A 14,402-nucleotide genomic window follows, 5' to 3' on the forward strand; every position below is an offset into this window, starting at 1 on the left:
TATTGTATTGTATTGTATTGTATTGTATTGTATTGTATTGTGTTGTATTATATTGTATCGTATTACATCCTAAGGAAAAAAAGAGACAAGAAAGAAGAAAATGTTAACTGAAGTTTAGGAATATGGCCACCAAACAAACTAAATTTTTCTTCTTCTACTAATGCCTACCTCTCTACAGTAGAGACTTTGAGGGAAACTAGTTATAGTTTTCTATTTGGAATGAGGAAGTTTTAAGAAAGATGGAGATGGAGAAAGGAAAGAAAGAAGAAAAAAAAACCTTACAGTTCCAGAATTTCCACATAGGACATGCTTGGGGTGGCTGTCGGGAAAGGGGCACAGGGGAATTCTCTGTAGTATTTGAGTAACCGACCTAGTGGTTTTACTTAGGATTGTGTGTTTATTTGGGGTGACTTGGAAGGGACTACTGAACATTATAGGGAAGGCCTTCTCAGGGCATTCCATGGTGTTTCCACTGGTGGAAAGGTGCTCAGAAAAAAAATGCAAATATTTTTATTGGGAGGTAATTTATAAAAAAGCATTTTCATACAAAAGACCTTGTTGCAATTTTAGAATTGAAGCCTGGGATAGAACTTTAGAAGGTTCTGACATGAAGATTTGTAAAAAGGAACTTCGCTTAACTCCAAAAGAATGCAATATCTCATCCCTGATATAATTTAAAGAGATGAGTTTATGTAGTCCAAGGAAAAAATTTCTCTAATCTCGGGGGAAGAATAGGTAGTGCCCAAATAACGCCACAATTACCCTCTTGTTTTACTAGCCCACTCCCTGCTCCATGCTTTTTGTTCCAGTGTCTGCAGTGCTGGGGGAAAAAATAAACTTGTTCAAGTGTGCCAGGGGCCGATGCTTTTAGAACCCTTCTGAATGCCAACTAGTTAGATGAATCATGAAATGTCTCTCCTCTCAGCTCACCACCGCGTTGTCCTGGATCATATCCACATTCCTACCTTGACTCTAAAATGAAGTTAGGACTTACTTGTTCCTCTTGGCACAATTTCATATCATGAGCACATTTTGTGATATGTTCATCTGCACAGCTATTTAAATAAGAACAGACTTATGGGGAATGTGGCTGAGAGTTCACTTAAGATCCTTCACGAGCTCCTGCCTGCCTCTTCCAGATTGGCAGACACAAATGAGGTTAATCAGACTGTAATATACATGGCAGAGTAGTCTGGTCATACATTACACCTGGGAGTGTTGAGTCCTGCTCTGAATCGAATGCCTAGTACTGTTTCGGTGACTTGGGCTTTGAGCTGTGTTGCCTTGTCAGGGAGACAAGTCAACAAATCCTAGCTAAATTGTTTGTAGTATATTATTAGGAATGTTAGATAAGGCAGTTCCATGTAACTCCTATCATTGTGCATTCTTGGATTGAAAATAAGCCAGTCTCTCAACAGTTTAGAGAGAAAGCCTTAGGACTGGCCCTTTGAACACCATGAGGAAGGAAAATGATATGTGGAGGCACTTTGAAGAGGACCTCTGTATACTCTAACTTGCTACTGTAAAAAAAAAAAAAATGAAGAATCTAGATGCTTGCTGTGAAAATACAAATGGAAACTAAACCACCATTTCTAACAGCTGAAGATCTTTCTGCCATTTCCCAGATGGTTACCTAAGTAATTGAAATCATAACTGCTTTAGTTTGATGTGTTAAAGCATACTCTCTAAGCCATTATGGAATCTGTCACATCCCAATCTTCAATCAATAGCAATATTAAGCAAAGATTAAAAAAGGATTAATTGTTAGTATTGAAAAACATTTAATTAATGCCCAGAAAAAAGCAATGCTTTCATGGACATGATTCATTATCAGAGTTTAGAGGGAAAACCACATGTCAGTTACAGAAGAAACTTAGAAAGTTTCCAAGGACCAGTCATGTATTTAATATCTTGCATAAAAACAATGATGATTTCATCAGAACTATTGGAGAACACAACATGATGTATCATAAGTAATCTTGTTCCACAACAGAAAGAGATGGATAGGCAGCTTGTGTATTTTACTTGATGTTATGTATTTACTCTTTAAAGGTAGGTCTATTCATAGGAGAGTAACTTCAGCTTAGTTGTAAAAAGCAATGACCTCCTCCCCAATAACTGGATAACTAACAATAACTGAATACCCCAAAGGACTGTTTGTTTTTACATTTTGCTTCTTTATGAGAATTTGGACACCTCCAGATGTTGTCCCGGTGGAATATGGAAATCAGAAATTTCTAGCATGCTTCTAAGTCAAGCTTTCTTAGAATTTAGGAGTACGTGATATTATTTAGACATGGTTTTGCCTTCTCAGCAAGACAACCATTGAAATGTAAATGAGACTTCATACTTAACTTGAAGTGTTTCTCTTCTCCCTACTCCTATAGAAACAATTTTGCAGTCAAATATATGATATAAAATTTATCACTATCATAACCTCAGAACATTGGAACTAGTTGTCAAGGGGGATCGTGGAGATAGATGTTCAAGAGCTTAGACAACTTTGGTCCTAAATGACTTAGATGTTCAATTACTTAAAAGCAGATGATCTCTAGAGATTCTTTCTTGTGCTATGATGTTAACATTATATATGAAACTATTCTTCAGAGATAAGAAAAGTTAAGATAATTAACTAAAATATTATTTTATTGCTCAACAACATTCTCTCTAGTTCTGAAATATTTTATCTACTTTCCTAATTATTGTTTCTGGATTGTGTTAAGTAGAACTGTTGCTCTCATTGCTTAATTCCCTGCTGGTACCCTGGTTTTAGATGATGACATACACCAGAGTGCTCTATCTAATATTGTGAAAGAAAAATTTTTTGGAAGTTTCAAAGTGGTTCAGAGTGGGAAGGGAAGTGAGCAAAAAAAAAGTGTAGTTTTTTCTAATTGAAAATACAATGCATGTTAATTGTATAAGACTTCAAAAAGATAAAAAAGTATGAATAAGAGAACTCTTACTTCTAAGACTGTGTATAACTAGACTTCTATTAGACAAAATTATTTGAAATATATGGACAATCTCTCAGCTTAAATTATGAATGTTGCATTACATGTATATTTTAATCTAGATATGACCACCTCAGTTGGGTGGCCTTGGAGACATAGAATATGTTCTTTCTTCTCCTAATACTTGGGTTGCCCCTCTATCGTTTATCTTCTTCCTTTACTTTCTATTTGAAATCACAGACTTAATTGTCGCCTTTTCAATTATCTCTTCCCAAACCTGCTCCTGTCTGGGATGGCAGATAGAAACTATTAGATAGTACATTGAGGCAGGGTGTGTGGAAGCAGAATTAATGGTAAGTGGAATGAGAAGAGAGTAGTACAACTTCTCTAGACACTCTTTTCTCATTCTTTATATCTCATTTAAGCCATATTTTCAGTTAGTACCTCTAGTGAATGTCTCTCAGACTTATATTTTTATCTTATTTCTCTGAAGCTTCCTGTTGTCTTCTGGGCATTTCCACCTAAATAACCAAGCTCCCGAAACATGATATACAACATTTCACCCCCTCACAACAACCCCAGCTTTTGTTAATAGTAGCATAGTTAAATTAGTTTCTGGTCTTGAAGTCTGGAAGCCATTTTTCACTGGGCCTTTTCTCTTGATTACCCACATCCAAGTAATTCTTGTTTTTTACTTTTTATTTTTTAAATTGTAATTAGTTTCAAGTATACAGTACATTGGTTACACATCTATACAGTTAGTAAAATGATACCCTCAATTGCTCCCTTCCTCCCCTGACCCTCCATCTAGCCAATATATTACTGCTAATTGCATTCCCTATGCCGTGCTCCCCATCCCTGTGACCATCCATTTGCTACTAATTTGTACTTCTTTAACCCTTCACCCCATTCTCCCAGCCCCGCAAAATCCCCTCCCCTCTATCTGTCACCAAATTGTCCACTATATTTGTCAGTCTGTTTTTGATGGGCTTGTTCTTTTTATTCCTTAAATTCTGCATATAAGTGAAATCATATAGTGTTTATCTTTCTCTGTCTAACTTAAATACCTTCTAGGTTCATCAAAGCAATATCTTTTTCCATCCTCTTCCTTTTCATATGTAGGGGTCTTGTTTTCTTATTCATTCAGCCACTCTATCTTTTGGTTGGAGCACTTAATTCTTTTCTATTTAAGGTACTTATTGATAGGAATGTAGTTGTTACCATTCTTTATTCCTGTTTTTGATACATGTTTTTTCTCCTAAAGAAGTCCCTCCAACATTTCCTGTAATTCTGGCTTGGTGGTGATAAATTCCTTTAGTTTATTTGTGTCTGGAAGGCTCTTTATCTGCCCATCAACGCTAAATGATAGCTTTTCTGGATAAATTATTCTTGGCTGTATATACTGGGTCTTCATCCTGTTGAATATTTTGTGCCAAGTCCTTCTGTCCTGCATAGTTTCTTTTGAGAAATCAGCTGCCAGACATATGGGTGTTCCCTTATATATAATTATTTGTTTTTCTCTTGCTGCTTTTAATATTCTTTCTTTGTATTTAACCTTCGGTATTTTAATTATGATGTGTCTTGGTGTGGGCCTCTTTGGATCCTTGATTTTTGGAATTCTCTGGGCTTCCTGGGGTTTTATGTCCATTTCCTTCTCCAGGTTAGGGAAGTTTTCCATCATTATTTCTTCAAGCAGCTGTTTAACATCTTGATTTTTTTCTGTTACTCTGATCAGATGAATATTTGGAGCCTTAATAGTGCCCCATATTCTCCTTAAATTATTTTTATAGTCTTGGCATCTTTTTTCTTGACATTCTGATTGAGTGTCCTGATTGGCTATCCTATCCTCTAGATAAGGCATGTGATCTTCTTCTTTATTCACTTTATTTATTCCTTTGTTTATTCCATTTAATATACTTCTCATCTCAGATAATGTGTTCTTCATTTCAGACTGGTTCCCTAATTTCTACTTCCATTTTTATGTTTTTTTATCTCTTTGTTGAAGTTCTCACTGAATTTATCTACACTTCCCAAAAGTTCATTGAGCATCTTTATAAACCAGTGTTTTGAACTCCACATCTGTTAGATTACTTGACTCCATTCTCTCTGGATCTCTATTCTGTTCTTTCATATGGTTTCTGCTTCTTTGTCTTCCCATTTTGGCTGCCCTTCCGTGTCTATTTCTATGTACGAAGCAAAGCTCCTAAGTCTTCCAGTCTTATTAGTGTGGATTTGTGAAGTAAGTGTCCAGTGGCACAATCCTGAGAGGGATTCAGCTGCAGGCCAAACTTAGCCCAAGCCTCTGCCCCTCTGGGGCCACCTGTTAAGATTCCGCAAGCAATCCACAGATGCTGTGCTTATAGTTGCCTCAAAAGGCCACACCAGAAACCAAGGTCAGCTGCCTCCACCAGTGTGAGTCTTAGCAAGGAGCACCTGACTTGCTGAGCATCTGGGTGTTGGTTGGGTGGGGCCCGGGTTGGGGGAGGCAGGGTTTCAGGAAATCCTCTGGGTGGAGTGACCTCTGTTATCCAGTTCGATGACGTCACAGCTGTGGCCGTGCTGTGTCCTGTGCTCTGGTAGGAGGGAGAGCTCAACAGGGAACAATGGATACCGCCAGCACTATGTACAGAGCAAATCTCGCCTTGGCCCTCACTCCAAAAATGCCTCACCGTAAGTTCCTGGTGCTCCCTGCGTGCAGCTGAATGGGCGCTGGTGCTCAGAGCGAACTGGTCTATCACCGCAAAAATCCTTTCTTGGACGGGGCCCCTTTAAGAGGCATCTGCGGCTGCCACAGACTCTGACTCACTCAGCCACTTGAGACCTGCAGCCCCGTGTCCTTTTCCCATCCTACCTTTTGCCATTGCAGAGTGCTTTCTTGGATTTCTCCGTAGTTGTATGGCTTAGTCATCTAGATCCCAGGTGATTTTTCATTGCTGCTTCTTGTTTCCATCACAACTTTGATTTGGTCGCCAGTAGGATGAACAGAGCCTCTATCATCTATGCCATATTTTTCTCTCCCCCACATCCAAGTAATTCTTAAATCAAGATCTATTCTTCTTTATCAGCATCTATTTAATTTGCTTCCTTCTATTCCTATTTTGACGTCCCCCACATCAAATTTGAGTCTTCACTATATCTTTCAATAGACTTCTAACTGGTCTTTCTACCTGTAGTTTCTCTTTCCTCTAAATGGTCTAGCACATTGCCACAAAGCTCATGGTATGACTTAATTTAGTGACTCTTTATTAACTACTCAATAAAGTATGTACCCTCCAGCCTACCATTCATGGTTCTCTACAGTCTGTCCTAAACCCACAATATCAATGTAATTTTCCTATATTTCTATGCTGGAGACTAGTAGTGAAACAAAGACTTTCCAAAAAGAAAAACAAACTCAGAGAATTTGTAATTTGTGTCTGTATAATCATACAAGAAGGAAAACAATCCACAATGAAGCACAAAATTAAAGGAAGGAATGAAGATCACTAGAAGGAGTAAATATAAAGAATACTGACTATTTAAAGTATCTCTTGGGTTTTATAACATATAGGTGGAGTAGCACAAAGGGCAGGAGAGAGAAAAGGAGTTAAACTATTCTAGAGTTGATTCATTATTAAGGAAATAGTAAAAATATACTAACTCAATAATTCAAAGTTATGAATTATGAATATGATGTGTAGAAAGCTCATCTATCTTGTGTAGGACGGGGAGTTTATGATAAAGACGACTTAGGACACTTTTACTTAAGGTATTAGATAGTTTCCTGTTTGCGGTGAATTGCGATGGAACATTGTATTTGTGTCAGAAAATGTCACACAGTACCCACAATATAAGCAAGAGAACCTGGTTAACACAAGTGTTTACAATATCTTGCATGAGGAAGACTGAAAGGATTTTCTTAAAAACTTACTTGCCTAAATTTACAGTTAATGGAGTTGCTTAGACAAATGAGACCCAGAAACAAAACAGCCATACATTTAATTGTCACATGTTAATGAAAACATGACATGATATTGTGGACGACATAAACTCTAGTCTTGATGAACATAATAGAGGAAGGGGAAAAGATACTGCAATCTTTAGGGCAATCACCAAAAGAATAATACATAAAGCTAATATAAGAGCTAAATGTAGAATAATAAAAAATACTTGATTAATACAAAGGAAGGCAAGAAAAGGCAGAATAAAGGACAAAAAAAGTAGCAGGGGGGACAAATATAGGAAAAAAAATTAAAAGATAGCTTATAGTATATCAATAATTATAGTAAATGTAATTGGACTGAACACTCTAACTAAAAGGCAAATATTGTTAGACTAGACCCAACTATGTCTGATTTACAGAAACTATTCATTAAATAAAAGGTCATAGATAGGTTGAAAGTAAAATGATGGAAAAGATAAACCATGTAAATACTAACCAAAAGCTAGTTAGTATGGCTGTACTATTAAAGTAGACTTTAAGGTAAAAAATTTTACTGGAAATAAGTTTTTTTGTTTTCTTTTTAAATGCTGAAAGGGCCAATTTAAGAAGAAGAAAACAATTGCACATAATATAACTTCAAAATACATAAAGCAAAAATTGACAAGATTAAATAGACACAGATATTAATACTGATGTCTCTCCTAGTAACTGATTGGTATATTCACAAAAAAACTAGTAAGACTATAGAAGATTTGAACAATACCATTAAACGACTTGACCTAATTGACATTCATAGGTTACTGCCTACAACTGTAGAATGCTTTTTCTTTCAAATGCCCATGGAGTATTTATAAAAGTAGACTATGTATGTGCTGGGATGTAAAACAAGTCTCAACAAATTTCAAAGGATTGAAATCAGATTGAAATCAGATTGAAATACAGAATATTCTTTTATCACAGTGGAATTAAAATAGAATTCAATAATAGAAAAATAACTAGAAAATTCTCGAATCTCTGGACATGAAGTGACATACTTTTAAATAAATCTTGGATGAAAGGCAATTTCAATGGATACTAGAAAACATTTTGAGCTAAATTATAACAAAAAATTACCAAAATTTTTGGGATGCAGCTAAAACAATGATTAGAGAAAAATTTTAATATTAATGCATATGCTGGAAAAGTAGAAAGGTTGACAGTCCATTTGTAAGTATTTACCTCAAGGATATAGGGAAATAATGAGAAAATTAAACCCCCAAAAGTAGGAGGAAGGAAATAATACAGAGCAGAAATCATTGAAATAGAAAGCATTTACTTGTTGCACAAGTTGCTTAAGTTACCTCATCTGTAAAAATTTAACCTACATTATTGCATTATTACGAAGATTAGACAAACTAATACATGTAAATTCTTTAAAATAGTGCCTGTCATATAGGAAGCACTTATCAAATATTAGCTACTACTACTACTATGACTACTACTATTATTACAGAATGAACTGTTAGGTACATATTCTTACTTTTTAAAAAATATGACAATCACATGGGCCATGAGGAATCTATGTTCTAAAGCAACTGGTAGCTAGCTTGCCAGTTTACACAGGGACATTCCTATGCCCTGGGAGGTGGTACATGGTGGAGCACCCTTTTCAGTATAAATTGAATCCTGTCACTTCTCTGTTGAAAGTCTTCTTCACTGTATTTAAGGTAAAATCCAAACTCTGTATGGTGGTCAACAAAGATGCATTCTCTGATCTCTGCCTAGGTCTTTAACCTTACCTAGTTCCCTTTCCTCACCGTGCTCCAGTACTTACCCTCACAGTGTCTTTGAACTGGCCACTTCCTCTAACTTGAATGGTGTTCTCTCAGCCCCTTGCGTGAAAAATTTCTTTTTTTCTTCTTTTTTTTTCAGGAGTCAGCTTAAATGTCACCTTTTCAGAGAGGACCTGCCAGACTACCCTATTTGTAGTTGGATTCCCTCAGCCCTGTGTTGTTCTCTACCCCAGCACCTATTGATTTCCTTCATGGACTGTCTCAAAATCTGTTAATTATTCATGGGTTAACTTGTACTCTGTCTCACCAATAAGATTGTTATGTTCATGAAGTTGGCAGCCCTTGCTTATTTTGTTTAGAATGCAATGTGGAGTCTGGTATAGTGGCTGGTGCATAGTAGATACTCAAAATATTTGTTAAATGAATGATCGAATCTGTTAGGGTTGCTGTCTTGAGCAGGAGGTTGTACCAAGTGACATTGCTGTCTTATTTTACTCTAAGACGCTGAATCTATGCAGTGGCTATTCTAAGTTACTTGTCCTAGAGAGAAAAGTGGTAAACTCCTGTAAGAATTAGGCAAATTCCTCCACATGAATGAATTCGTGATGCCACAAGGCCCCCTTCATGCTGGAGCTGTGGGATATTAATATGTGGGCATCTTCCTTGAACACTAATTGAGTCTTAGCTTTGTAGGAATTGACCCCTCTCCCCAACTCCTTGATTTTATTCTACCTAATGCTACACTAAAGAACTTTTAGCAGGCCCAAGATAAAAACAATACATTAATTTAAATGATTTGATAAATAACAGGCTTCTGGTTGTCACTAACCAATATTGTTAGCACTAAATTAGTTGCCTGTTATGGTTGTTCAGGCAAATTGTTTCATTGATTTTAGCTCTGGTTCTCCTGCTCTGGGAAATATGAATTGTCACGGAGGAAGATAGTGTTTCTCTACAGATCCTCCTAATAAAAGCCTCAGGCTGTTATGTGGACAGACAAGTGTGCTCTTCCAGCAGAAATGTCTTCCTCCTGTTGTGCCTGCCACGTCATTCTCATCAAGCACAGGCACTTCCGGATAAGCTCCCACTGAGTATGCAGTGTGGTTCTTGACTCTTATTTTGGTGTTTTAATCTCCTTTTTTTTTCTTTTCTTTTCTTTATGACTTAAGACTCCATTTAATTGATTGCAGTTGGATAGCTGCTTTACTCTCTATGGGAACATGTATTTTGCTAATACCAGGGCATTCCTTTTTAGAACAATATTACCTTCAGGACTCATATTTATGATGGTGATTTTAAAACAGACACTTGTTTATATAGGAGAGGTTTAGATACTATTGATATCTGGTTGGTATCAGGTATGATACTTCTTAGTCTGAGTGAGTGAAAGAAAATAAAGTGAATTTTGGGGGGGCACAAATAGTATGCCTTACTCATTTGGATAAATGAAAGTCAGCAATTGTTTAAAATTAGGCAACTCGCCTAATTTTATTATTACTAGAAGCTCTTTATAATTTTAGTTGATTTTCTACATTATGTTTAATATTGTTTGATATGAGCTGTCTTCCCTCATTTTGCTGGTGGTAGCAAAAATAGTCAAGTGGATAAGTGGGCCTTCAATTGCAGTTTTTTCTCGGGACTCACCCAGATCTAAATCCTTGCAATATATCCCTACACTACAGGCATTAGAAAAGATATAAAAAAATTCTACCAGTAAACTACAGCATCCTCTGGCATGCATAACCCTCAGTCTGCCATATATGGACTTAGGACTCTAAGTAGCATTTCTTTTAGACTTAAAGAATAGATAAATATAAAAGAAAAAATAGATTCCTGCAACTGGAGCCTATGAAAAAACAGTTCTTTATTTTATAATTTTTTCTTTTTCAAGTTATTTCTAAAAAGAGGCAAGGTTACTTAAAGCTTCCCACTCTCGCTCAATAACTTGGCTACAGGTCCAGGTCTGTGACTATAATCTTTAATTGATGGATGTTTGGTTTCCATCTATCAATAGCTTGTCTAAGGAAAATTATATTTAGGAACAATTATCTAAGAGACATGCTCCCTGCCTACCCACTTGGGCATTTTATCTTTGGATTTAGTTAGACGACTAAAGGGTGTGTATTACTTTAGCTTCTAAAGAATGAATGCCCTTCCCTGAACCATACTAATACATTATGTCCTCAGCTGTTTTTTTTTTTTAAGTTGTAAAAAAAGGCATATGAAGTTAACTTTTTATTGCAGTTAATATGCTCTTGAGGGCATCATCCAGGTTAGTGTTCCCAATACAGTATAAAGTTACACGTGAGAGATTTCTTTGAGAATTTAATCCTAGGAAAAGCTTTGTCCTCTCTAATATACCCATTTTAGTGATGAGACCTATGTAATTGCTTGGTGTGCTGGCTTTTCATTCCAGCCTCCAAAAAGTGTGGAGCAAAATTTGAAACTCAATTATGGCATTGTTTACTTTAATAGCTAGCCTATTTACATATTACTTTTTTTTAAACTTGCTACATCGTTAGTCATATCTTTTGTTGTAAGCCATATCAAATGATTCTTGGAAAGAAGTGATATAAAGAAATATAAAAGTAGCTGATAACAATAATAGGACTTACAGTAGAAAAAAGGAGAGGAAAAAGGAAAAGAACCATTATCTTCACCATCATTACCATAGAGAGGGCCTATGATTACCTTATTAATTCAGGAAAAGAAACTGATAGTTATTTTTACTTGTACTAAAATACTTTTTAAAATTTATGAAACGGGGAGGGGGAGGGGAGAGGTAGACGGGGAAAGTTTAAATAATTTCTTCAATTAAAAAAATAAATAAATTAAAAAAAATGCAAACATAAAAAATAAAATAAAATAAATTTAAAAAATTATGAAACATTTTAAACATCAGAGAAATACAGAGAAAGATATAATATGCACCCATGTGCCCACTACCAAAATTTCACAAATATTAATATAAAAATATTTTTATGAAAAAAATTTCAAAAAAATTTGCCATATTTTCTTCAGGTAAAACATTTTAAAGTAATAAAAGTTGTAGTTATTATCAAAGCTCTTCTTTACCCTTCTCATTCCTCTGTCTCCTTTCTGTTCTGAGTTTATCTTTACTCTGAGGTGAACTTTTGTGTCTATGCTTTTCTGTTTATACGTTACTGCATATATCTGCCTGCAATTTGTTTTGTTCTTCCAGCAGAGTTTTTGATTTTTACCCATGTAAATCAATTTTATTCATGTTAATATCTAAATTCCCTTGTATGATCACACCACAATTTATTTCCTTCCTTTACTGAGGACATTTAGAATTTCTCTAAATTTTACTTCTATGGCAAATGATACTGCCTTGCTCATGTTGCTGTGTACACAAGTGAGTTTCTCTAGGGTATGTGTTTAGGAGGAAAATTACTGGGTCATATGTCTATTCAATCATTCATTCATTCATTCATTCATCAAATAATCCAGTGCCTATTAAGTACCACATACCATTCTAGGCAATTGAAGATACTGCAGTGAATAAGATGGTCAAAATTCCTGTATTTCAAGAAGCTTACATTCTGGATGTGCAACTCATATCCAACAACATTGAATTTAAGATAGAAAATCAACTAAGATTATAAAGAGCTTGTAGTAACAATTATAAAAGATAGACAAACAATAAACAAAATACAAGTTTGTTAGATAGTGACAAGTGTGCTGGAGAAATACAAGCAGAGCAGGTGATAGGAAGTGTATATGTGAAGAAGAGGTTTGCAATTTTATATAAGATGGCAAAGTTTATCTCATGATTTTAGTTTTCGTATCATGAGTGATGAGAAACATCTTTTCATAGGCTTAAAACTGTTCATATTTTATGCAGCCCTTAAAAATTTCTGTATTATCCATTGTTGATTTAAATCCTTTAAATTCAAATGCTCCTTAAAATATGTATAAGCTAAAACGAGGCATAAACTTCTTATGTTTTAGCTCTCATAGCTTATAGTTCTTAGCAAAACAAATGTATGAATTACATACAACCCTCTCCTCTGCTAAACCAACAAACTTTAAATTAATGTAAGTAATTTAATGTGATAGATAGTGTTAGTGGCTATGGCTATGGCTCAGGTTCTTTTGGGTTTGGTCTGTCTTTCTCCCTGGGTGCCACGAGATGATGCAATTCTCTCACCACTCTTTTCTTTCTGAAACACTGAAACGCCTTTATTCCTCCGGCATATTATAAAGTCATCTGTCCACACTGGTGTAAAAGCCCCATCTATCTTTGAAGTCTACCTCTGTTCATTGCTAATTAGCTGGAGACAATTAAAGTGGGACTACTTGGCACCAGTCTGATTGCAAACACAAAGACAAACGGGGTCTGTGAGGTGGCATTTGGTTTTCAGGTGGTTAGCCAGATGATTCAGAATATGCTTATTTTAGATTATCAGTGAAATGAATATACCAAATTAATAAATTCCCAATAATATATTTCAATAGAGAATATGCACATCTTCTGAAATGGGTCAGCCTACGCCAGTTTGAAAAACTTTGATCTAACACAGATTTAGAGCCCAAGGAGGATCATGAACACTAACACGGTTTCTGGAACACAGTGAGTTTTAAAGAATTATGATTAGTTACCCAAATGGCTGAGCCACATGTATTAGAAATATTTGTAGTCTTTCCCCTTGGTTTGCCTAATTTGGTATTATACCCTGTGTGAAGTTCAAAACGGGCTCCCCTTTGTTGTAGAGAAGACCAGGCAAAATTTGCTGTGCTGTTTTTCATTCTATGATGCTCACCTCAGTACCAGACTTTCTTATGCTTCTCTTCCCTCTGAGGTCCAGATATACAACAGTGGTCTCTTTTGTTTTGTTTTATTTTATTTTATTTTATTTATTTATGTTCATTGGCTGAAACTCTCATATCTGTTTGTGCTTTTGTCATGTGGATGACATATTCAGTGGAGAGCTGACTCAAGACCTTTAGTTTCTTTCATTCCTGATTGCTGTTAGATTTGGGTGTGGATTCCTAGGGGTGAAGGGCTAATGCAACTGCCCATCTGAATATGAATAAAATTCTTTGTTTTATTATTCACAACTTGAATCATCAAATATTCTTTTTGGTAAGTCAGGTTCATTACATAGATACTGAGAACAGACTTTATAGTAATACATATTAATAGTGTCGATAGAAATGGCTTTATTGAGAATTTGTTACTTGCTTGTTCAATGTTAATACAACTAAAAATTAGCACAGTTAGGAAATTTTGCTAAAATAAAGGTGAAAAGTTTTACATTGAACATATATATATGTGTGTATGTGTTTGTGTGTATTCGTGCACATGTGTATATGTTTGGATAAATCGTAAAATTGTAGCTTCTGTAGGTCCAAAACAGACAAATATAAGCAATGTCATATGGTTCATGTATATATTTACATATATTTCAGATTTCAGCTGCCTTACCAAAGCAGTAATAAAGATAATAATGTCTAATTTTCTTTGCTTTAAAAACAGCAACCAAGGCAGTTACCTGGGTCCTAAACTAAATTTTTTTTTACATAAAATATTTTAATCTTGTGCAGTGAGGTAGGCAAAACATTGCAATCATATCCTATCTTACAGAAAACCTGGAATGCTTTTGTCTTTCATGTAGCTAAATTCTTTCTGGGCCAAGGGCTAATCTAACCATAAAGTCACCATTCTAGCCAACAGTGAAAGTTCTTTCCTCTTAACTCAGTGATTTTCCTTTGCTACTTATTTCATTAAATAAT

Source organism: Pteropus medius, unplaced genomic scaffold, assembly GCF_902729225.1.
Source record: "Pteropus medius unplaced genomic scaffold, Ma_sr-lr_union100, whole genome shotgun sequence".
Taxonomy (NCBI): Eukaryota; Metazoa; Chordata; class Mammalia; order Chiroptera; family Pteropodidae; genus Pteropus; species Pteropus medius.